The sequence below is a fragment of the Lathamus discolor genome, chromosome 5, assembly GCF_037157495.1.
Source record: "Lathamus discolor isolate bLatDis1 chromosome 5, bLatDis1.hap1, whole genome shotgun sequence".
NCBI lineage: Eukaryota > Metazoa > Chordata > Aves > Psittaciformes > Psittacidae > Lathamus > Lathamus discolor.
Genome location: NC_088888.1, coordinates 43,002,455 through 43,028,012, shown reverse-complemented (window position 1 = coordinate 43,028,012; position 25,558 = coordinate 43,002,455). Strand labels below are relative to the sequence as shown.

Genomic DNA, 25,558 nt, shown 5'->3' with positions numbered 1-25,558 from the left:
CCGGCCAGGAGCCCCATCCCCTCCTCGCAGATGGGCGTAGGGTTTAAATTAGGTGATCTAATGCACAGCATCGGTATTAAACGGTGAGAGCTTCTGTAAACCCGAGTTACCAAAATGCAAAGTCAGCCCTGAAACACAGTCCGTAGAAGCAAATTCAAAGAGGTTTTAAAGAGTACACCTGCCTCCTGGCAGTCTGCCTGGCCATCTTCTTTGGAAGGGTGAGTTTAAAGTTACTTTTTCATTTATTTTTTAATATTGTGTGAGATACGCACGAAGACAAAAACTGCTGAAGTAAAGCCTGAATTCTTTGCACACATTCAGTGGTCCTTTTTCTTCTGAGCCCTAACAAAAGCCTTGGTTTCCTGTGGAACTTTGCTCCATACTCCACATTCAGTAAAGCTCCATAGCTTTTGTTCTCTAACCTAGTTTCTCCATCTACTCGTGCTAACATACAGCACGTGGAATATGAGGAAATTTGGGAGGTTAGACTCACTCAAGTTTTAAGATGTCAAAACAAGTAATTACAGCAGTAATTCAGAAAAGCAGGAAGTTTCGGTGTTTGCCCTCATCTTACCTGTTCTCACTGGAATCCTTGAAAAAAAAAAAAGAAGAGCAAGCTCTGGCAGGGTCTGTTTCTGTATCATTAATTCAAAAGACCAGAGCTCTTCAGTGTGCACACCCAACATGCATACTGAATATGTTTCAGACCAGTGCTGAGTTTTAAGAGATGAACACATTTATCAGTTAATTGTGGCCACATTTCAAACCAAAGATTTGCAGTTAATATGCGGGACTACATTAGCTTCTCAACTCAAGTGAAAAATGAACCTCTGGAGTTTTAATGACAGTCATTCTTATGCATAACTTTTATACACATTGCAGAATTATAATTATCATCAAGGGGCAAACCTCTCCCCACCCCTCCTTCCTTGCAAACCATCACTGTCCTATCTGCCTAAAGACAGATCACAGAAGGCTGAACTCCATGGTTAATATTCTGGAATGGCAGTCTACAAAGTTGCTCAACAGGACGAATGAGAAAAGGGCAACTGATTTTAGATGTAGCTAGTAGCTGCACTAAACCCAGCCCACTGGTCATGATCTCCTGCACTGCGTAGCTGCTCCATGTCTGAATTCAGGATCATCCTTGCCTCAGCACACTACACTTTGGCCTTGTTTTGAGGACACAAATCTGTCCTTCGTTTGTACACCAATTAAAAACGAAAAGAGGCAGCAAAAGCCTAATGAAACTACTTGGAGAGAAGCATTTATAACTCTTTCCCATTGGGGGAATCAGGGAATGTTTTTCCTTTATGAATAGATCTTTCAAAGTTGATAATATAGCAAACTACTGGTTGATGCATTTAACTCAAGCCAAATTAAAACACGTGAAAATGCACGCACATCCCCAAATGGGAAACATAAGAACGAAACCCCCAAACCACAGAGTATACCAAATTCTTTAAAGAAACTGTACAGTCTCTGCAAATATGTTTTAATGGCCTGACATGATCTGTTCCATATGGAGTTCATTTTTCCTCAGTGCTGTGACTAACAGGAAAAATTTTCAAGAGGAGAAGTCTCTTCCTCTCTCTACATCCCTACCTCCCTTTCCCCAAAGGCCTGATCATGAGCCAGTCTGGTTTCTGTTTGCTCATGCTAAAAATAGTGCTCCAGTGGACTAACCAAATACCTCCAGTTTTATGTTGACTGACTGATCGAGTATGGTCATTGATGCAGAAAGAATGATAGAGGTTTAAAGGTCAAATTTTACAACACTGTAATACGAAACAGTAGGTTTGAAGAACCACCCATGTTTTGAGGAATTAGATAGATGGACATACCGTGGGAACTCTTATCTCCAAAGGTAACCAAGGTGACTATTGGTAAAAGGGCATGAGTGACAAAGGAGACAGCAGGCAGGCCAACTTTTTGCCTGTGCACCAGAAGGCTGGTGGCACAGACAAGAGCACTGGGTATTGTGGGGGTTCCCCAAAAGCTTGCTCAGCCACCCTCAGCAGCACTCTTTTACACAGGCAAGAGACAAGCCTCTGCTCCCTCCACCTCCATCTTTTTTGGCACCCATCTTTTTCTACTCTCTCTCACAACATCTCTCATACCCTCACACAGTAGGGCCTCTGCCTTTCCCTCACACATAAGGTGGGATCCAACTCCATCCATCAGCTCCTCACTTCTGTCCCTCCTGCTGCCCACGCAGCCAGGAACTTGCACCACTAATGAGTTGGTATCTTCCACACCAGTGGTCAGAATTTGCCTTCATGCACCACTTGAAAGTGGTTGGCTTATTACAGTTGGGAATCTGTAACCTAACATTATTTTCCTTTCTTCTAACAAGTCAGCTTATATCAACTAGTCTACTAATAGGTTTGTACATACACGTGATGTCAAATATCATAACATTTCCTTATATCACTAGGACTGAATTGCACCAATCATCGTGTTAATGTTTTTCTCATTTTGGCTGTGACTCAGTAAAACTGTAAGCAATGCTTTTAAACGTAGAGAAATCTGTGTCGCTTCAGTTTTGCTGACATTTGCAGCATTCACTCAAAGAGAAGCATAAGTTTATCTGTTGTGAGTTAGAATGCAAAGGGAAAAAACCCTGTCCCTAAAATAGCAAAACACTGCTACTTGTAGAGTCACCCCCCAAACACTTAAAAGACAAAAAAACCACATCTGAGATTTGATTGACTGGGGACCGGGGTGGTATGTAGAAGCAAGAAGCTGCCTCCATGCCTTGCACAGGATGCAAGGCAGGGAAAATGGATGTGATCTTAAACTGGGCACTCCCCAGTCAGCCTAAAAAAGAAACAAAACAAAACAAAGCCCATATCTGCTGTGTGATCCTTTCCTAGCATCCAAATTTATTATTCCACCTACGATACAGTTTAGTTGGCAGCCACAGCTACATTCATTTGCTTTGCAAAGCAATATTAATAAGTGGGGTGTTTTTAGAGCTATGCCCCTGTTTAATAGAACATACTCTTTCATGTAAACTAGTGCCAAAGAGTACACAATCATTGCATTAATTACCTGTTCCAGTAAAATAATTCATATCAAATAAAATGCTATCATACCTACTTTATGCCTGAGTCCTGCAGGTATTCAATTACCTCCAAGTTAATACATGTGTGAAAAAAATTGGAAGCATATTTAAGTTTTGACAAAAATGGCCATTAAAACTTTTAATCACAAAGTTCAAAATATCTTACTCCGAACCTCACTGCAAAGTTTAATTGCAAGAACTTTAAATACAAGGTGACTTTGCATGCCACTTGCCTTGGGAAACAAACGGTGCACATAAAGAATAAGATCAGGGGTTACAAGAATGAAGACAGATATTGTACAGAAGGAATTGACTGAACTTAATCTTTCTAGAGGGAGGGTTTGATTCCTTCTTTGTCTGGAAACATTTCCATGCAGAAATAAACATCCTTGCTTTTCCACATAGCAGCACTGCTTGGATCCTCCATGAATACAACTGTATTTCATAAAAAAAGCACGCAGACCAGATGCAGTCTTCACAAAATAGACTTCTGGTAAATTCAAAAGCTAGCACAATTATGTTGTCAGCTCAGGTCCCAAATTCCTTACAAGTCTTGGTCCTTAAGCACAACTTCCACTTCATTATATTTTCTTAAGCATTTTGGTAAATAATATCCTTCTGCATTTCCCATTCATTCTCCTCCAGAATAATTTTCTACTGGCTTGTTGCTAAAAATATTTGCATTTACATGCTTGCAAACAAAAAACATGTTTCAGTCTTACAAGGGGTTGTCTTCCCAGTGAAATCTTCTTTGGAATGTTTTAGGTTATAGTGCTAGAACTGAACAGTTCATATCAACCTTGCACACAAGGACAACCTTCAACCACCTCCATCTAGAAGAGAGTCACCATTAGTTTTTATACTCCTTATATCAAAACCACCAGGTAAGAATGAACCATTGCAACCCCTCTAGAATGCTTACCTCTCTTTACAAGACACTGAAAAACAATGAAATTAAAGCTGGAGCACGATCCCAACTGTTCCTTGTTCTCTGTTCAGTTGCTCAAACAACACAAAAGCTTACTGGGCACACAGGAGCTGCTAGTTTCTCTTTTTCTCAGGTAGTTTCAGCTGTCCCTTTTTAGCTTAAATTGATTATTCAGGTAAAGAGTATTAAGACATGTCAGAAGAAGGCTTTTGGTTTGTGTATTTGATTTAGGGGTTGCAAGATCATGCCCTTTAAAAAGTAGGGGATTTTTGTTTGGTTTGTGCTTGTGGTGAGTCTACATGCACAAAAAAGAGGATGAAATCTGAGGTCTTAAGAGGCAATGAAGAGTACACTGGAGTTGCTTTAAGCATCAACTAAGAACTACTTTTCAACACTGCTCATACAGGTTACTCAGATGGTGGATGAGCTCATCTGATTACAGTAATACACTTCAACGTAAAGCAAACTCCTTCAAACATATAACCACTGGTTTCTGCTAGCTCATCTAGGTTATTAAAAGAACTTTTACCACTTGCATGAAAATCTTGCGGTTCTCTGCTTTCAGCTGTGCCTTTTAAAGCACAATGCTCTACAATAATTAGACTAATTGTTATAAACTATCATCTGAGTAATGAGTAATAACCATGCTTTTTTTTTTTAGGCAATAAACTAAATTCAGCCCCTGGCTAACTGCTCCGGTATCGCCAACCGGTCTCTGGAGATTTTTTCTCAAGCACAACTGGCCCAAGATTCCCCCCTGCATTTAGTCTGGTTTGCTGCCATCAGAGAGCGATGGCCCTAGAGGAGAGGGTTTGCAAAGGCAGCCCTCTAGGCATGGATTGAGAGGATCCTGAGGGACATACTTGCAAGAGAGAGCTGAGAGCTGTAATCTTCTTTGCTGTATCCCTGTCTAATGCAGCATGCATTCCTGATCAGATAACTTCTGTGCCATCAGTCAGCCATCCCAATCCTCATCAAAGCTGCATCCCATGCTATCCTAAGCTACTAGTGCAGCAAAAAGCTGACTTGAAGAAAGACTTTCCTGTCTCTTAGTAAACTCCAGGAGTGGCAGAAGTAAACTGGGTCATGGGCAGCAGGCATAATTCATCACAGCCCTCAGGCAAATTTAAATTACACTGAACAGCTCATGCTCAGCCGCTGCAGACTGGTCAGGGGAAGGTGATATATCAGATGCTATCAAGCCAGAACAAAGATTTAACAAACTTGCTCTGGTTTCATTCTGCACATATCTACATGATTGCAGACAAGGCAGTGGAAAAGGAAGTTTCAAAGCTTTATCAGAAGTTGTAACTATTAAGGCTGTTAATGCCCAAATAGGAACTTGTGTTGACCTCAGTCCGTACCTATCCAGCAGAAGGATAAAGGCTCTAAAATGAAGACCTGTCACTGGCAAAAAGACAGAGAATCTCATATTTTTTAAATATCTTGCTACCTACAGTACAGGTAGATGCTTTTGATTCTTCAACAGTTGCATATAGCAAAGTGAAAATGCAAAGTACAGAAGGGAGGAAGGAGGAGTTATCTCAGCATCAGACATGGTGGGTTGAGTGAAGAGACACTTCAGTGAGACCTCAAGTCCAAAAACCCAACAACAACAAAAAACCCTAAAGTTATATGATCAGTGCTTTGTTAAGATAGGTGAAGTTAATTCCTTTTATTTAATGTAGGTTAGCATAGAAGGCTGGTACAGAGCAACTCAAAATTACAACCAGAAACAACATCATTTAGAAAAGGCTATATATTGCAGCATCTTGTAAACACTTGTTTATATGACATGGCCTATATTGGTTAATCTATCCCTGGGCAAAAAAGCAATTATCTATTTGAAAGAGCATGAAATTTGAATGTTAATGTAACAGAAACAGTTCCTGATAATTCTGAGGCATAACTGAGTATCAGTTTTCAACATTTTGAAAGAATTCCACCACTCAAGCAGCCAGCACACTTTCTTATTATTATAGATGCAAGAATTACCAAATAAAGTCACATTAAAAATTGGAGTCTTTGCAAATAGCAGATCAAACATTCCCAGAGTTTTCCAAGTGTCCCACAGACAACAATGCCCAACTTTCACTTAATACTCTTACTAGATTACTGGGCTCTCAAGATATGGCAGATAAAATAACCTTCAGAGCATCTTTTTCCTAGCCACAGACAAAGAAACTGATGCAAGAAAGAGACAAAAGTCTGTTCTATTTCCTCAAGTCTTCAACTTTGTGATAGTTGTTGGCCCAGGACAGTGTCCCACTGCACCACTTTGAACAAAAAAGCCAACACTTACATCTGTTGCCTGTAAATCTGAGCAGCTGTGTTGTGAGTCATTTCAGGACTGGCTAATAATTGAATAAACAATTGTAATTGTGCTCCGTGAAACTCCCAAGTTTCCTTTCAGTCTTGGCATCTCCTCTCATGAAAGCTGTACAAGTTAGGGTGCAACCACACAAATTCAGTCAGCTATGACGATGTCTACATCTAGTCTACCAACCATCATGAAGCATAAGGCAACTAATGGTAATAATTTCCAAATATTTCAAATCAGAAACTTACATCCAGAGTGATATTTCTGAAGGCTCTCAGATAACACTGCATTTCTTACTTATACTGCAATAATGCTCATAAGGCACAGTCACCAATGCACTGAATGCAGCACTTGTAGACAATGAAAAGGTGATCCCTGCACCAGAAAAATTACAGTAAAAATGGTGTTGAGTGTGTCCTGAATGTCTGAATAAAAGCAGTTTAAATTTTAACTGAAAAGGTGGTCTTTTTTACTCAACCAGTGGTCTTCAACCTATGGTCTCCTTTTAGGAGACCTTGAAAGATAACTGCTTTAGTAGACTTAGATTTACTTTACAGGGGTACACAAATTTGAAACAGATTGAAAATACCAATCCAGATGGATTTGTAAATGATGCCATGGAATTGTATTCTTTTTTCAATTATTTGATGGTATTATAACCACATGACTGGCTAAACAGGAGAGACGGTCACACTGGGAAGTATCTCAAGAGAGACACTGAGAGGGAGAAATACTACTTAGCCCCACTGACTTCTGCTGCCTTCCAGTATGAGGTGTCCCTGCCCGTGGCAGGGGGATTGGAACTTGATGATCTAAGGTCCTTTCCAACCCTAACTGTTCTACGATTCTATGAAAGGACCACAGACTTGCCCGTGCAGACTGAACAGTTAATAACAGCAACTCAAAAAAAGGTAAGAGAAAACAGCTTACGAGCCTGAAGATCTCACCTTGGTTCTGCAAAGTGTTGGGAAAAGTAGAACCAAGCTCTAGGGACTGTAAAAATCTGTAGCTTTTACTAGTAGGTAAAGGAATTCCTGTTAAACCTCATGTGGCTTATAGAAAAAATCTCTAATATGAAGATCCTCTACTAGTGAACAGATAGTTTTGCTGCTGTGACTAATTCAGCCTATGACAGCTTTGCAAAGGCTAAGAAAGTTTCAGGGTGTTTTATTGACACAAATGCTGCTGGAAAAAGCTCCAACACACCTCCAGCTTCACATTTCTTTTCACCTACAAGACACTGTTATAGGTTGCACAAGGCTTCTTAGTTTATCTAGGCACAAAAAGCAAGAGTGCTTGTGCCTGGAGGCTAATTTTGATTTGATACTGAATAACTATCTGGTTGGCTGTTCCTGGAGGAGGGTCCTTGCAGCTGTGCTTCCCAAAACACAACCACATCAGTGTTGCACGCTGCTGGCAAAGAGCTCCCCTTAATAAGAGTATATATTAATAAAGTTAGGAGATACCCTGGTAGAGAAAGAAGTCCAAAAGTGCATGGACAGCCTAGGGCAAAACAGAGAATCCCAGAACTGACAAAATAAGAAAAAGCTCAACAAGGCTGGCAAGCCTGTAAATGTGGGTTTTACCTGCAGAGTGGAGGTTTAACTACAACACATTGCTATGGCCAGCAGATATTGGAATTATTTTTCTGAATCTTATGGACTGTTGCAACATAAAATTGATACACTGGAAAGCAAAACCTATAGATACCCACACTGTTATTTGCTTCTTTGTATAAAATAAGTGAGTCACAGCAATATTTCTTTGTCTACCAGACAGCTGATGTGCATGGTAGACAAAGAAACATTCTTTCAGCATGTGTCTCAGAATGAGGTCTTTTTTGACAATAGATAACAAGCAAATTAACATCTTTATTTAAATTCACATTAAAGGCGGAACATTTGTTTCTTCCACCTTAATCACTTGGACTATGTAAAGTAATCCGTTTTTCTACCTTTTTTCTTTGCATAAAAAAAAAAAAAAGATCCACTTTTATGACATATTTCTTTAGGCTCAGAACCATGTGTTTTGACTGGCTGAGTCTGTGGGGCTACTACATTCTTTCACAAAAAAATAAAACAAACAAAAAAACCCAAAAAACCCCCCAAGACAAATGCTTGTTAAATCAGTTGGTTTTGTCTGGGGAAAAGATCTAACAGCCATTAAAAAAGAGGAGGATCGTACTGCAACACCGAGTATATCTTGAGCCACCTCTCTCACTCTACAACCTACCCTTTTGCCACGTTTCTCATTTTCTGAGTTCTTTGTGGGGATCTCAAATTGATCATGGCTATTCTCTCACTGTATTAATTGAGGCCTTGGGCCTAATTTGTTTGCATAAGAGCAGAACAGAATTTCAGAAGTAATGATGAAAATGAAATAAACATTTCCAGAAAGAAAGAGACCTCAGATTTTATCTTATATTACTCATCTTGTTTCTTTTGCATATTAGCAAACATATAGTACAGCATACTACAAAGATAAAATACTGAGCCTAGAAAACACTGTGCTGCAAGCTGGTTATACTGCAAGCTGGTTTTTCATGTAGAACATGCTTAATGCACAAAGGAAGAGACTTAAGTGTTATAGCAGGAAGGTACTAACAGAACAGAAATAGCCTAAGAAAAGGGAGAGGAAAACCATTATTTCTGTTCTGCCCCATATCCCTTTCTGGAAGACTGGCCTTTCCATGTAGGAAGATACTCCAAAGCAGAAAGAATAGCATATAAAAAATACTCTCAAAAGGGCAATCAGAGAGAGAATGCATACACATATCCTTCCTTTTGAATAGACTTCCCTGAATATTGCCTCAGCTGTCTGCTGAGCCCTCATGGAAGGACTTTCCTTTTTATTAAAACAAGTAATACAAACTTTCCTCTTCATATTTTTGAGCTAGCAACATCCATCTGTGAGAGCTGTTCCCAAACCTTTTATCGCACAAGCCCCTCCCAACTTCATACTAACTTTGTACTGAGCTCTGCTTTTGTTTCATGGCACTGAATCATCCAGGCCACTGAGCATCATGCAGCACTGGAGATGCTCATGTGCTGCATCCTACCCATTTGGCACCCAACATAACCCCTTCAGGACTCAGCTCCATGAAGGCTATATTCCCACCTCAGCTGGGATCTTACAGAAAACAGTTTAGGCAGTGCTTTTCTACCTACAGCAGATCAGTAATTAATTAATGAGCAGTCACTCCCCAAATCAATCTCTGCCTGAAGAGTTTTCAGCAGCTCCAGGCTAAAGGGGGATATATACTCATTGGAGATGCTGTGCACATGTTTGCTGCAGTAGGCTAGTGCTAAATTACAGGCATATATAGAATGAGGTTAATTAGAGGAAAATTCATATTCTTTCATTTGAAGAACAATGTGTTTTCAGACAATGCTGCTAAAACAAGTAGTAAAAGGAAATTAAAATTAGCCCTGGATATTTCTCTCAAGAAAAGAAGTTCCTTCCAAAATTCCAGTGAACATTGGCTTTGACCTGGCAGATTTATGAGGCTTTGAAATTTTCAGTTGCAGCCCAAGCAATAGTTTGTTTTGTGTTTAGAATAATAATACTCCTTAACTGAGGCAAAGAAGGGTGGTAACACCACTATTTATGGCTTGCTGTCCCTCAGTTTCTGCACAGGGAATGCAGCTGGACTGGTTGTTGCTTTTACAATTACTGCAACCTTTTTGTATTGGCAACCCTCACGCACTGAAAAACCATGAAACTGCTCCTCCAGAACAGAGGATTAATTAAAATGAAGAGCTTTCTGAAAACTATGTTTTCAGTTGCTGTTGCTTATCTTGTTTAAGCCATTTGTGTGTGTTTGTTCCAGGTTTCCACATTTTCCCCCAAGACCATGAATACTAGAAACTTTTAAGCCAAAGCTGAGCTCTTCATACATTTTAAGGTTCCGTCTTCTGAGGCCAGACGAAAAGCGCGAAATATCACAGTATTAGCAATAAATTGCCAGTCACCAGCACAGAAACTTGACAGAGCTCTTTCGTCTTTTCAAATAGCTTTCTACATGAAGCATAGAAAGCTGAAAATATAACAAAAAGTTTGAGCAACATCTGGACAGGTGAGCGTACAAATATAGTTTAATATTTAGTGTTCATAGAATCATAGAATAATTTGGGCTAGAAAGAACCTTCAAAGGTCGTCTAGTCCAAAACCCTGCAATAAGCAGTGGTGTTCTTGCCTTTCTTTTATAATTGCTCAAAGTTTGTGTAACTCTAACCTGAGGTTTTCTTAATGTGCTGAAAGTACTTCTGTCTGGATAGCCTCCTAAGAATTGGCTCAGTAATGAACGTTGCCCTTTTTAAGTGAGATAGTGAATTTATTTCTTTTTCCTATTGAAAAAGCAATTAACATTGTTTCTACTTTTGTACAAGAATTCAAAAGCAGCAGAATCAATAGGCTGTTTCATATCCCATCATCAGCAGATACTGGGCTGAAAGCCAGTTTCATCGCAATTGCTTTGTTTAACCTACAGTTTTGGTTGTACTGTGATTCTAGTTAATTGATTGCTGGTTTGTTTAAGTTAGCACAATTGAAAAGGGTAATGTAGACATCCAAGAAATATTTGGGGCACAACAGTCCATTAATCAAAGTTACAGCATTGTCCAAACTTCAAACCAGACCAGGTTAGGCTGGATATAACCCCTCCCACCTCTCTCCCACCTGGCATTCAGGAACTCCACACCGTCCTTTCCTCTGCTGCTCTAATGGAAAGCAGCTCTCATCAGGACCTAGGGTGTGGTACATCAGTCTTGACTGCAGATGAAAGCAAACAGAATCCCTGCAGACAAAGCAAACCTTCCACCAAGTTCCCAGCACTAAAGGAAGACAGAATGATGCACTCACTGAAAGAGCAAAAGCAGATGCTCTCAAATGTCTCACCCTCATTAGCACAGACAGCTGAAGCAGCAAAGATTACTGCAACTAAACCTTTTCTTTCACCTCTACTTTACATCTCAGTGTGAAAGAAGCTTTTGTTTTCTGTCATTTTACATGCAATGGCCACAGCTTAGTCATGGATGTTTTTTCATGCAGGACAGAACTGTGGAAAACAGAACCATTCTTCTACCAACAAAAATATCAAAAAATGTGAATAGACACAAAAAATTACATTTATGTACCTGAATGAAGAAGGATGATGCGAAAGTAATAAGCCAAAATGTTAGATTTTTTTTAGCAGTATCCTTTAAAAAACAGCGGATACAAAAAAGCATAACTGATCTGGACACTGACTACAGCATTTTGGTCTGATGTAGGAAGTGAAGAAAAGGTACTGTTCTTAATGATGTGTGTCCTTTAAACTATAAGGGGACTTGCAATTCAGGATCCCATGGTACAGCTGCAGTCTCACTGGTGAACACTGTAACATAGGTGGGCTTAGGATGCATTTACTGTTCCATTGTCTGACTTTATCCCTGTTTAGCTTTCACCACCGACAGAAGAGGTTTAATGACAGAAAACTGTAACTTTGAATTTCACAGTGTTTGTAATAGCCAAGCTGGAATCTGAGCACTGGTCCCTTGACTCCTAGTTACGCGTTTTAACCCGAGAACTACCTGTTCCCCACTGGTGAGCTTGCATACTATCTTACATGGGTGTTAAAAGGCATGAACTTCATGTAAAGTTGCATCTGACTTCAGAAGACAGATAACAGACACATTCAGGTACAGACCACTCCTGGAGACTGGATGTCAGACCTGACTCTCTTCTACTTATCTCTCTGGAATGGTTATGACAGCAGCTTGCTGCAAATGGTTTGAGAGAATTTAAATTTCTTATCTTCCTCTTATACATGTCAGTAAAAACTTCAGTGTACTTACAATGAACTGAACTCAAAACAGAGCTGATCCCTGCTCCCTAGGCTTTGCCCACCATAGAGAGCCATAAGCAGTTTTCAAAGTGCAGAATGATTAATGACATCTCAGCATGGCTGAGGGACTGAGACTCGTGACTGATGTATGTGAAAAGACTGTGAACAGGGGGTGGTCAGGTCTGAGAAAACAAAACCCACCACTGAAATCAGTGAAAGCTGCTGACAATTGTTTTTGCACACAGAGGCTATTTCTAAACATGAGAAAACTTACTGCTACTAACTGTTCTTCTGTGTTTCCTCTCTTCCTCTTGTCACAACTAGAATCTTCCTGCCATGGTTAAAAAGGAAATCTGGAAGTAGGAAACAAGTCAAGAGGCACCCCCACCTTTATGTATGGAGAATTCTATGTTCCATGGAAGTGTCATTTTTAAAATAAGGAGAGGAGAATGTTTCTAGTTTTAATATCTTCTATTAATAAATTGAACTTCACCAGTCAACCATTATATTTATCAATTTATTACATTTTATCTATTTGTCCTCTTTGTCAACACCCCAAAATTAGATGACAGATGTGACTCCTAAGAGTTTATCTACATCAGAGGACAGAGAGAACAGATAGCTAGAAGTGACATTAAAGAAACAAGTATACCCTAAAGCTGAAGTGTTTAGACTGTTTTTCTGTTATTCTACTGTCTTCTTCATTTCTATCTCACAGGTTTCTCTCCCTGGAGTACAACAAAGAATATACCAAAAGCAAACAGACAAACCCAGTGCTCTAACAGGAGCAGATTGGCTAAATAAAGTTAATGCTCTTATAACCCTTTCCCCTAGAAACCTCAGCCTCAAATCATTTGATGCTTTCCTCTTTTTTTTTTTTCTTGTCTTTATTTCTTTTCTTTATTTTTTTTTAAAGCTAATGTTAGAAGGGGGTACCTTGATTGATACAGCTTCCTTGATACATCAGACACTTGGAAACAAGGAAAACTAAGGAATAATGGCTCCATATCAGATGCTATACTCGCTAATCAAGTTAAATATATCACTCCATACTTCTACAGTATAAATGACAAAACTGCATGAGATATATACTGCCCTAAAGAAAAGACCATGCAGAAGACCAAGACACTACTATTTTTTCCCACAGTAGGTGGTAAGGGAGGTGGTAATTCTGACTCTCAGGTTCACAGTTCACATGCCTTCAACAAGGGTTCAGTCCCATTTTCAATTAGGGCCTTTTAACTTTCTTGTTCCTGGCATATGCCAGGAATTTCCCTTGTATTCACAGAAGCCACAATGGCCCAGTACCCCAGATACTCTGAGAAGAGCATGTACTGTAAATGGGACATAGAAAAAAAATCACCTTGTGTGGGAGCCAGCACAGCATACCACTTGAAACAATGGTCAGTGGCCTAGCCAAGTGTATGCAGCGTGGATGGGAAATCCCAGCCCTGAGACAGCCTTCCTGACCATCGCTCACCCACGAGAGTGAAACTTCTGTTCCACTGTGTTTGGCACTGCTTTGTCCTTCATCTTTAAATCACTGCAAGAAAAAACAGATTAGCAAGAAACACATGTTAAGCCTGTTTGAGAAAGACCCTCTCCTTATTAGAAGGTGCTAAAAGGAGGGATCCTCATCATATGCTTTGGAAATCATTATCATCCCTTTGAAGCTTCAGCTAATAGCATTGTTTCTGTTACACAGTGGAAGAAGTGTTGTTTGTTGAAAGAACACAGAACTCAACAGCAATGTTAAATATAGTAGATATTTTTCAGGAACATTTTCAGTGAAATCCAGGTAATTTTGTGCACAAGCAAGGGTTGAATATAAGAATTACAAAGTTATTTTAAAACAAAACATTCATAGTCTTGATAACATTTAAGTAATTCTTTTTAAATAATAGTTAAAATACCATGTATCAAGATGAGTGGAATTTTCCTAGTGGAGACTCTGAAATTGTTTCCTCCTAACAAAACTTCAGAATCCTTTTGTCAGCACATATCACTTCCTGTGCTCCTTGCTGTATTCCAAAAGCCAAAATACGCATCTTGTAACAAAACTCCTGGTTTACCAAAAAAAGCAAACAAGCAAACAGATCTGTATGGTGTCAGTACTGCAGACAGCTTTTTGTATTTGTTGGAAGATTTCATTGCATTATGGAACAGTAATTATTCGTAGGCATGCTCAAACATTTTCAACAGAGATCATGATGAGAAGAAATCTGAAGACCTTTCCTCTTGTAGCTTCAAGATTGGCATCTCCAGTGGTAAACTTTAACCCAACCATTAGTTCGACTTTGTCACATGGAATGGAGCCTGCAAAACAAAGTCTGTTGGTAAAGTGAGGATCAGCATCCTAGAACACCAAAAACCACTTCTCCCTCCCTACAGAAGACAGCCATCACTCCATTAATGAAATATGTTTACTGCTCTGTGTCACTGTTAATAGGGATATATCAGGGACAGAATATGTGACGTAAAGCCTCTAGTAAAAGCAGTAAGTGGACAGACTGCAAGGATCCAGGCAGAAACTGAGCCAGCCTAGAGTTTTAGAAGCTTCTAGGCTCCAGTTCCATGAGACATAGAATCATAGAATACTAATTTACAGAATAAGAACCATAGAATATTAATATTTTATTAGACATAATTTGATATGATTTAATAGTTTATTCAGCTGTGGTTCCATGGGCAACCAAGCAAAACTGGTGTCCTATGGTAGCCAACAAACAGAATGTCTCACCTTCCCTGGCCTCTCTTGTTCCCTGCCCTGATACACACTTGACATCTGGACTCTTCTGAATACTGTCCCTACCTAGAAGAAAACTGACCAGCTCTTCTGCAGTGTAATTTCCTGCTGGGCTAGTGGGTTAACCTCCCCTCAGCGGCTAAAAAGGACACTTGCTACTGACTTCACTTAACAGTTTCATCTTACTAATTGCATTAAAATTACAAAGTTGGTAAAGACGTCCTGTAGGCAACTTTAGGAAATACCTCGCTTACTCGGTTTGCAGCAGGGAATTTGACTATCAGACATGCAGGAGAGAAGGAGGACTGCACTATGTTAGACTACAAATATGCAACAAAAACTTTCTTCTGTAAGTACATTACAGCTGAGCAAACGACTTAAAATCAGAAGTAAAAAATAACCACATCTATACTACAAGTCGACAGCAATATCAGAACTCAAATCCAGGTTCCTTGAGGCCCTCCTGTCTCATTGTCTACTATCTCTTCCATTTTTTGCAACAACTTGAACCTAGTAAGAGCTCTGCTAGCTTATATTTTAGTATCTGTAACTCTTTCCAGTCAAAAGTCAAATCATCAAGGCTGCAGAAGAAACCATTCAAGTGAACTGAAAATGCATACCAGATATTGGGTTTAACAAAGAGATTTGGTTCAATAACAATTTTGATTCCAGTGATGCAGTGTTTTCCCATAATTTTCAATTGCTAGAAAGACCTGTGGGGTTTGCCATTTTGCTTATTTATGCTTTGATACAGATGTGTACAGGACTGGATGGACAATGGCTGTCTGCTACTGAGTTAAAACTATGGAGAATAGCCATGCTTCAACAAAGTGAGGCTACCCTGGAAGGCAATTCACCTCTTAACTAATAGTACACCCAGAGTTATTATCAACTTAGGTACCCTACTTAGATGTCCATTGACATCTAAGTAGAGTTGCATCTACTCTGCTAGAGCAGACTGTGTTCTACTGAAGCCTTTCAAACTCCTACTTGTGTTTGTAGTTTGCAGACCACACAAATATCCCAGAATAAGGAGAACCTCCAACACATTTTAATTTATGAAACACGTGCAGCCCATATGAGAAGTGTATCCCAGAGGAATGAAAAATTATAGTATGTACAATGTGTGGATAACGAGCAACTGTGTTGAGAGTAACTGAATTCTGGCACTGACTAATTTCAGCCCAAAATGTGCAGTAATTTATCCACACAGTGTTCCTGTGAAAAAAAGAATGCAGAAAGGTTTAAGATTGAGGGTTTGTCAATGGATGAAAATAGGATAAGGAAAAGATTTTAAATGGACAGATGCTTCAGCTTGCCTGTAAGAGTGGACATTCTTATTCTGGAACAAGCTCTAGCTTGTATAGCCCAAACGCAAAGCAGCTTGAACTCATTTAGAAAGAGAGAAGAAAAAAACCCACTCATTTCTGCTCCAGAAAAACTACCCAAACTCCTAAATTAGTTACTCATTCAATCTATAGACAAGTCTCAAAACCTATTATTTTATGTCTTTGAGTCCTTGCATATTTTTCACATCTGACAAGTGTGCTGGTATAATTCTGATTACTCTTCCTCTAAAAGGATACAGTAGAACTAGGAGTATGCTGAAGGGGGACAAGGATGACACTAAGTATGGCTCAGCATCTGCCCATGCAAAGGCTAAAGAGGCTGGCTTTCTTCAGCTCCGGATGGCTTGTGTGTGTGGCAGGGAGAGGAGGCTTATAAAATCATAACTAGGACAGAGAAGATGAATAAGGAACAATTGTTCATTATTTCTCACCATATAAGAAAATTAATTTATCCAATGGCAGGTTTAAAAACAGATTAAAACAAAGGGATGTTTTCCACACAACAAGAAATTGAGCTGTATGACTCACTGCTAAATTAAGTTTGGATGCAAAAAGTATTAACAGGTTCAAAACGGGATTAGGCAAGTCAGTGGCAGAAAGGTCTATCAAGGATAACTAAACAATGGCCCTAATGTAATATCAAGTGGAGGAAATGCCTGCAGCAGTGATCACTAGAAGAGAGGAAAGAGCAAAGTATCATTACTCTGTTTCTTAAGCTTTTTCCCTAAACTGTTGATACTGGCCATTGTCTAAGACAGGCTAATGGGATTGTCAAGCAGTGTGGGACTTGTTAAGCTGGTGGTTTTATGAGTTTACAGTGACAACATCTGTGCTTAAATGGATATCAACATTACATTCAAAAGAAAGAACAGTAACATATTACACGAGAGTGCAGGGCAGCAGAACTGGGTTTGGATCTTGTTTTGGATCCGGCCCTTTCAGGTTTCTTCTTTTTAGCAGCAACTATGATGACCCAGGTTATATAATTTCCATGTATTTCCTAGCTAAGGAGTTCTGCAGCTGTATGGGAGTGATGGTGAGCACTATCACTATGAAATAAGAAGGTAACTATAAATAAGTCAATTCTTTCCAGCGCCTATATTTATTGGACTAAAAAAAAAAATAAATCTCTTGATGCAATAACCCAGAGGAGTGAATGATTTCTTTATGAGGGTCTTGACATTTCAGTCATATCTGATTAATTGAATGTTATGCTTGTTGTTCCACAGTCTGTATATAGAGAATGAATTTGTCTTGTAACTATCTGCCTCTAAAACTTCATTGAAATACACAACAGAGTCTTTATGGCCTTTCCGAGCTCTGCCAATTCTACAGTTACCAAAAACAAAATGACAAGAAACTCCTCTTGCTTCTCTGTTTATTTCCATATTTCACTGTGCTGCTTTCACTTGATAATGCATTCTACAGATGAAAACCCTCTCCAGCCTATTTTCAGACCCAGTGCTATTAATGTAGGTATTAAAAAGATGTTTTTGGTTAAGGATGGGTAAATTCACTTTGCCTAATTTTGACCTCACAAAAAATAAAAAAAAATCAAAAGTTCAGTTTGACCTTTTCATGTTATCCTTTATGCTTACTAAAGAGAGAAGAGCCAATGAAAAATAGATTGCATTGAAATATAGAAAATAATTCAGAAGACAGAACAAATAATGAGGAAATTAATACTAAGTTCTCCCACACATGCTGGGCCAGTTTCTGTGGGATGGTGGAGAGTTTGCCACACAAGGTTCAATCTAAAAATGACATACCTGAGTGTCATGCATTTGTTGGAAACCCACTAAAACAAGAAGATTGAAATAAAGCTAAGGAATCATTTGCTGCACTGAAATAATCACCTTGGGATTCTACTTAAGAGTTCAAATTCTACACGAGCAACTTACAGAAATCATCTAAAATTAAGAAAGAATATTTTTTTTCTATTCTATGGACAGTAGAGCCAACTGAATATATTGTTGAAGATAGCAACAAAAGTAGGAGAGGATGAAGCAAAGTTTCTTAGTTTTCTCAGAAAGCTAGCCTTAAATAATCATATGTCCCATTGTCAAACATTTTTGGGTCTATAAAAGCATCTAATTTGAAGATGAACATAGGCTAAAAGTCTCAAAGATAATTATAAACCCCACATGCTTTGTTAAATTATAGGTTGTGTAGAGATACAAGACCAAATAAATGCTTTCACGTGGTAAAGGCATGCAGAGATAAACTGTTCTAGATTCACATTCCAGGTCTCCCATTCAACACTTACCTGGCTGCAAATAAGCCAGGGAATATTACAGTAGCAGGCTACTGCACATTAACTGACCTGAGGATGCAAACCTTCCTCCTAGATACTGAAAACCCCAGCTTAGTTGCCTTCTCTGCTTGAGACACCTTGGAGATGCATTTCTAACTTTCAAGGAAATGCGCAGGTCACAGACGTATATGGCACAGTTGTCTGAATTTTCAGTCTAGACTATTCTTTGGTCTATCATCTATCCAAAGTAGGAAGTGCAACTGAAACTTTCCAGTCCTGCTTCCAGAGGGAGTGGGCAAAGGCTCAGGTACCTCTTGCTCACACACCAACAGGTCAGTTTAAGCAAGCAGGACCCAGGAGTTAGCTACAGCTTGGGAAGAACTCTCATCTCTGAAACATTAGGAGGGGATGGCATCTATGAGGAGGTATGACTCAAATCCCTTCAGTAGGAGGAGAAACATGAACTCACATCCCAGGAGAGTATTCCAGCAGATGAGCTCTTAGATAAACAGGCAATCCTTCTGACAGACTTAAAGCCCAACTTTCTATTTCTCCCCTGCTTTTCTCTGCTTTCTTCTACCACTTCGTAAAAGAAAATATTCCAACAGTGAAGAACTCATTCTACATTGAACACAGCAACTCTCTTTCTTCTTTCCCTCACAGTCTGCATTTGAGATGACAGCTGGAGTTTTTGTGTCTGATACACACAATGATGAACACATGTACATACAAATCTGCACGAATAACAGTGGTCTGAGAAATATACTACTAAAACTAGGGATGCCCAAATCTCTTTTCCCCCATTGTTTCTTCAATCAATGAAGAAATACAGAGAAGTCAAAAAGAGATGGCATTAATTTATGTCTCTGGCTGCTTTACACACACCCACATATCTCAGCAGGACTTCTAGAAATAATGCAAAGCCTCTCCAGGGCTTAAGTTGCAGCGCCTCCAAATACAACAGATCTCTACAGCCAATAAGCTGGAAAATTGCATAAAAATTGAAACTAGCTTATCTTACCATAAAGAAAACATTCTGTATCTGGCAAACAGTATGAGCCCAAATTTGCATATATTTCTTTGCAAACAGCACCACAGGCACTGTCAGATGCATTATGCTACCACTAAGAAAAAAGCAGATGGCATTTAGCTCAACTGTCAGGTATTGTTCAGTGAATGGGTTGGTTTTGGACATACCTCAACAAAAAACATCTATTCCGTGCAAATGTTTTTAGGCATAAACATGTGCAAGGTATTCTAAGCAAAAAAGGTTTTTGTCAACAAGTTTTTCCATTTGCTCATCAGCTTCTTGATTTTTCTGTGGAATGGCAAAACAAAGCCATGCTATGTTCTCAGCAGGGCTATTTTCACAGTGGAATAAGTTTCAGAGTAGCGACTTGGTATTGTTCCACTATTAAAACCATAAAAATAAAAAACTGATTCTCTGTCCTCCTTTCAAAGAGCTGGAAGACAGAATTTCCAGTGATATTCATGGTATCTCTGTGAGGAAAAAAACAACAGCAAAAGTTTAGTATACATAATAGAGGAAGGAAGAGCCAATGAAAGCAATGCTTGTGTTTATTTTCTGCAGTGCATGCACTCAATTGTCACTGACTTCAATGCAAATGCTATTCTCCACATCTATAGTATGAGACTGACGCTGTAGAAGCCATACCCTAAAGTAGGAAGTACAGTATAAAATTAGCCAGGCCAAAGACCAACAGTCTCCTTGGAAGCTACCGCAGTGTGGGATAGCCCAATCTGCCTTATTAGGAATTTTCCCATATTCTCTTCTGCTTTCATTTTGTCTTTAAATAAAAGAAAAAGCAGTAGGAAAGCAGCAAGTCCCCTGGCTACAGTAAACACAGGTGGACAGAAGAGATTAAAAGTTCACTTGTTATGATCTTATATTCAAAGAAAATAAAAATCTCACGCTGGGACTTGGTGTGGCGTTTTGGAACACAGTTTGCTTTCCCAGCTTACTTGTCTGACCTCTGTACTGAATACCAGAAACTATCAATACAATACACAGAAATTATGTCAGCCCTTTGATATGGAGGGTGAGGGATGGCTCATTTGGAATATTTATTCTAATGATATCACAATCACACACTGTGTGGTTTGAATTAAATAGATGCTTTTGAGCTTAAGAAACTATTGATCTTTCAAAATACTCTTTTATTTTTTGTTGGGTACTTTACTATGCTCCCTAGCACTACTGCTATCAAATGACTTCACAGCTAATGCAGTAAACACTTTCAAAGATATGAACACCTTGGGTTTCTTTTAAAACTGAAACAAATATAACTATCTTTGTGTCAAAACACAACTAAGAATTAAAAATCAGATTTTGGTAAGTTCACTGGAAAGCCAGAAGTGGCATGTGCAATGTCACTATGAATCAGACTCACATGGAATCAGATCTGTCAATAGGGATCATTTGCCTCACAAAAACTGCATCTCCAAAAAATAATTTCATAGTTTATAAAAACAAATGAGATGCAAACAACTGCCTGTAGCTTGCATGCACTGAACTCAACAGCCACTGACATCAGTGCTAATTCCACTTCCCAAAGACTTTAAAAGTTGGTGCTGATGTTGCAGGATACAGGCAGCTAGACATGGAAATAAAATTTGAATTAATACAGTGTGCTAAAATATATTACTATGAATTATGATCTCAAAACTAGATTTTATGATCTCAATATACTTATCAAATATATTATTTGATGATCTCAATATCCTTATCAAATATCTCAATATATTATCAAATATAAATTTGATTATCTCAAATACTACACTTACTTTAGTAATAGTTTAGCATCCCTATTTTCAAATTCACAAAGATAAGATCTACACTGAAAGTAAATCTTTGGTTTGAAACTGACTGCAAAACCACAAGTATTTTCTATCATCTGACCTATTTTCTTTCTCTCTTCCTTCCCCCCAGCCCCCAGCTGAATTTTTTTTACGTATCTGAACTATCCCAGACTTTTTTCCATGTACTGTGATAAAATGCAGCAGGGACAGGCCTACAACTGATGCTGAAACCGATGTTATGACCAACTGGAGAAAAAGAGCAATGCCAAAAGCATGAGGTGATTTGATCATTTTAGGGTAACAGTTCTAGTGTTCTGCATGGTTGTGAGTCAGGAAGGAACTAAAACCTTGTCATGTCCCATTTTCTCTAACTGCTTTTCATGAAGATGAACTTAAATGTAGCCTATATATAGTCTCAAGACTTTGTATCTGCAAGTTATCATTTGAGAAGGACATTAATAAAGATCTAAAAGACATTGCTAGAAATATATCAAAGATACTAGTAGACCCCAAATTTTCCCAGCTTCCTTGATTTACTCTGAATGCCAGCCACCAATATTCTGAATCACCAGTTCAGGACATACTTGTTCTGAATAGTATTAAAGAAAAAGATGAACACAGATCACCCGTACTCATTGAATCAACACACAAAGAAATAAGAACTTAGGCTATTCCCACAATACAAAGTTGAAATAAACACTTTCTTTTTAAAGTCAATCTTTCTGTGAAGGAAACTACAGGAAAATCTAGCATGGTTGATACCTGGCATAGTTTTGTTACAAACAGACTGTTCTAACAGTGTGGTTATTCAGCACCTGCCCTACTCCAAGTTGGTATATGTATGTGAATTTGCACTTTTATTTTGGTTTCTACTGGTTTGCTCATTCAACTCTATATGCTTAGACAACATAATTTTCTGAAGGTGAAACTTATTTTTATGCTTACTCTGCTGTATTAACTGTGATCTTTAGTATTGCAACAATGCCTGCAGTATCCTGTCGAGTGTTAGTCTGCATCTAGAAAGTGCACTGAGAAATATTTTTTCATAGTTACATCTAATTCATATAACTGTCATTTGGTTCCAAAACTACAGCTTGATAACAGCAGTTCTTAATTTAAACTAAACTGCTCTCTACACATGTGAATAAGGCTGTCACTATGGTAGCAAAACACCTGGGATAAACTCCTGGGCCATGGAAAAAACTAGTTTTGACGCTGACTTCAAGAGAACCAGTGTTTAGGCTTCTGCCATACAGAACACCAGATAACCAGGCTTTTGTTAAATGCTCTGGCCTACCTCTGCTCTGTTACGGATGTTTTCCCTGGTGAATTTGACACCTGCTCAGAAAAAAATATGCTTATTCTTACCAAAATAAAAGACAAGACCCTATATCTTTACACCACATGTTTCCTTTAAAAGAACATAATGCATTTACCATATCTGTGCTTCCTCATCTTGCTTGGACTTCACCACCTTGGCTTGTCTCCCGTGCAACTTGGTGTTTGCAAGTTCAGTAGTTTACACCAAAAACCAGTGTAGTCAAAGTATTTTCTTCATTGCACAGATAGAACTCCACATGTGCTCTGCATTGATGTCTTTTCCTGCAACCAGAAACAAGGACGTATAAACTCAAATCCTTTGGCACTCCACTGGTATAAAAATATACTGTCCCACTTTTGAAAAACAGTTTGGTCAATTTTCTGAATGAGTTTCACATGAACAAGAGCTTGTGTTCCCAATGTAAAACCCAGATGCACAAGCCACTCCTTACTGATGAGAATGCAACACTAGCCAAAGTCTAAACCTTAGGGAGAACAGCGCTGTGTAAAACATGGACAAATAATACAGGATTACAGTAAAAATATTAATGTTAGAATATTACTAGGTTCTTCTGCCAGACACACACAAAAAACACTTGTAGAAGCTTAGGCCTAGCGTTTATGAATCTCCTAAAACCTAAGCAGCTATTTAAGCTTTGGGCTTATTACTTCTGTTAGTAAACACATTGTTTCTAATTATTAAATCATTAGAAGGATGTTCTTCTCAGCAAAATAAATGCAAAGAAACAGAATCGTTTTATGTTACACACCTGCTTTCTGCATTCAGAGTACTCATGCTTTCTGTCGGTAATTGCTTCAAAACCCCGAAGACAGTGAATACAGCTAGGTTGCTGTTCATCATGCATCATCAAAACCTCAATTCTGTCTCACAGGTGCCAAACTCCAATTAATCCAAAGTGGGATAAAACTGCTCAAATTCATATCACTTAGGAGTGATCTACTACAGGTGGAAGTGATCAGCCTGAGGAGATAAGGCAATCATGACTTGTAGATGTTTTGGAAGTTAACTGGCTGCCCAGTTGTCCCCCAGTATCCATACTGTCCTGCAGTATGACATGAGAAACCAACTTTTCTGTCTTCTTTTAACCTTAATAGAGGGATGATAGTTTAAATGTAATGCTCATGGCAATTTGATTAATAAACTAGGTGCTTAAATGGTAATAAACACACACAGCTATCTCATCCCATTGCAGTCCTCTTTGCATATTAGTAATGATTATCATCTCTCAGCATTTTATAAGCAAATGGCACTCTCATTCCAGCTGTCTCCTGAATTACTACTACTTCCATCATTACTAAGACAAGGATGCTAGTTTCCAAAGCATCTCCTGACTTAGACTGCCTCCTGTGAAGGAGCAGGTATTTCCCATAATTGTTGCAAATTAGAACTTGAGGTCCAGTACTCAATCCATCCCAGACATCTCCAGCTAGAGATTACTTTGGTGTATGTGAATTGTCAGTAAATCCTGTAGCAAAGCCACAAGCATAAACCTTTTCTTTCTAAGGCAGTAAAAGGGGAAAAGGGTCAATATTTTTTCATTTTTATTTTGTTTTACCCTTACGGCTGCAGGAAAGACCAGACTTTACAGTTGTCCTAACCAAGTTGCTCTTAATTTTTTTGTGAGGTATTATTCTTTTTGGACTAATTGTTCATCATTTTTCTCATTTCTATAAGCTTTACACTAGTGGCTGTTCCTCAGTTAGCAAAGGACAGAACCTGAGTGAATCCACCCCATAGATCCACTAATACTAACCTTTGACTGTTGCAGGCTTTTGGGATTTACAGTTGCAGAGCATGCAGCAGCATGCACATAAAGCATAAAATACCCAGCTAAGTGTGAGAAGCTAAGACATCCAAGAAGTACAACAAAAATCCTTATAGTCATATATTATGAATTCTATATAGAAACCTTGTAGACTCATTGAGGAACAGAAGAAAAAGAATGCTACTGAGACAACAGAAAGAGAGGATTGCCTTGACAAGAATTTTCTTTTCTAGTGGCTGTCAAAAAGCTACAATTGGCAGAGAGCTACCGTGATATGAAAGAACCAAACCTTTATGCTACTACTTTGGAAAAACTCCAACAACTTCAGAACAACCAAAAAAAAATAAAATACAAAAGCTTATGCCAATCTTCATTTGCAGTTTTGTGAGCTTATGTATTTTTCCTAGAATACTAATCTCTATTTTATTTATTCGCATTAGAGTAGTTTCAAAAAATCCTTCTCAGCCATGTCTCATCATGTCATAATTACTCATCTTCATGAAAGCTCCTAACAGCCTCTAGTTACAACACCATGATGTTTTCCAATGAATTACAAAGTGAAAGGATAGTTTTGTCTCCATAGCCAATTAATCTTTGGCTTCTTAGCAAAGCTTAGTTCCAAAATATAATGCATCCAGTAGTTTAGAGGGACCTGGACTCCAATAATCAGTTCACTTTACTCTTTCCATGGAAATAATCAACATATCTCAAAGCTGTCCAGTTTCAAACAAACACTAAAGCCTTAAATAACATTTGAAAAGGAAGTCTGAAGTAGATTCTTCGAACATTCTGGTCTTCTTCAATGGGAGAGCAGACCGAGGAATGAGCATCTTGAAATGGAGACAAAGGAAAGATTGTAATGAACATGCCACAGACTTACTTTGGAGCAGAATCTCATGCATTTTTTCCATAGATCTTTGGCTAACATTTCCTGAGACTATGTGAAATAGTCCATTGACTTCATGGCTACTAATGTGTATACTAAGGGCAGGAGGCACCATGTTAATATGTAAAGAGGGGCAATCAACATAAGCTTTTGGACTTGTAATCAAGTTGACAGCTTTTGAATTGTGGGTATATGAGCATCAGGAGTAAGTATTCTTAAGAAAAACCCAGATTGTGGAGCCTAGTTTAATCTGAATC

The 25,558-nt window shown here is 38.6% G+C and overlaps 1 protein-coding gene and 1 long non-coding RNA gene across 4 annotated transcripts in view; both read right to left on the bottom strand.

The window, feature by feature from the left end:
* PLEKHG1 (pleckstrin homology and RhoGEF domain containing G1) overlaps positions 1–4,082 on the bottom strand; it is a 141,429-nt gene extending 137,347 nt beyond the window's left edge. The window contains exon 1 of the mRNA XM_065680555.1: positions 3,990–4,082. The gene's annotated coding sequence lies outside the window, so the exon portion shown is untranslated. The remainder of the gene's footprint in view (positions 1–3,989) is intronic.
* A 9,805-nt stretch (positions 4,083–13,887) lies between these two features.
* On the bottom strand, positions 13,888–23,486 carry LOC136015113 (uncharacterized). 3 transcript variants are annotated; one of them, XR_010613081.1, is made up of 4 exons: positions 23,399–23,486; positions 22,745–22,910; positions 19,686–19,988; positions 13,888–14,469 (listed from the first exon to the last, which is right to left on the bottom strand). It is a non-coding gene; the product is annotated as an uncharacterized LOC136015113 (long non-coding RNA). The 3 variants fall into 3 exon arrangements; XR_010613079.1 differs by lacking the exon at positions 19,686–19,988; XR_010613080.1 differs by lacking the exons at positions 19,686–19,988; positions 23,399–23,486 and adding an exon at positions 23,192–23,240.
* Positions 23,487–25,558: the final 2,072 nt, after the last annotated feature.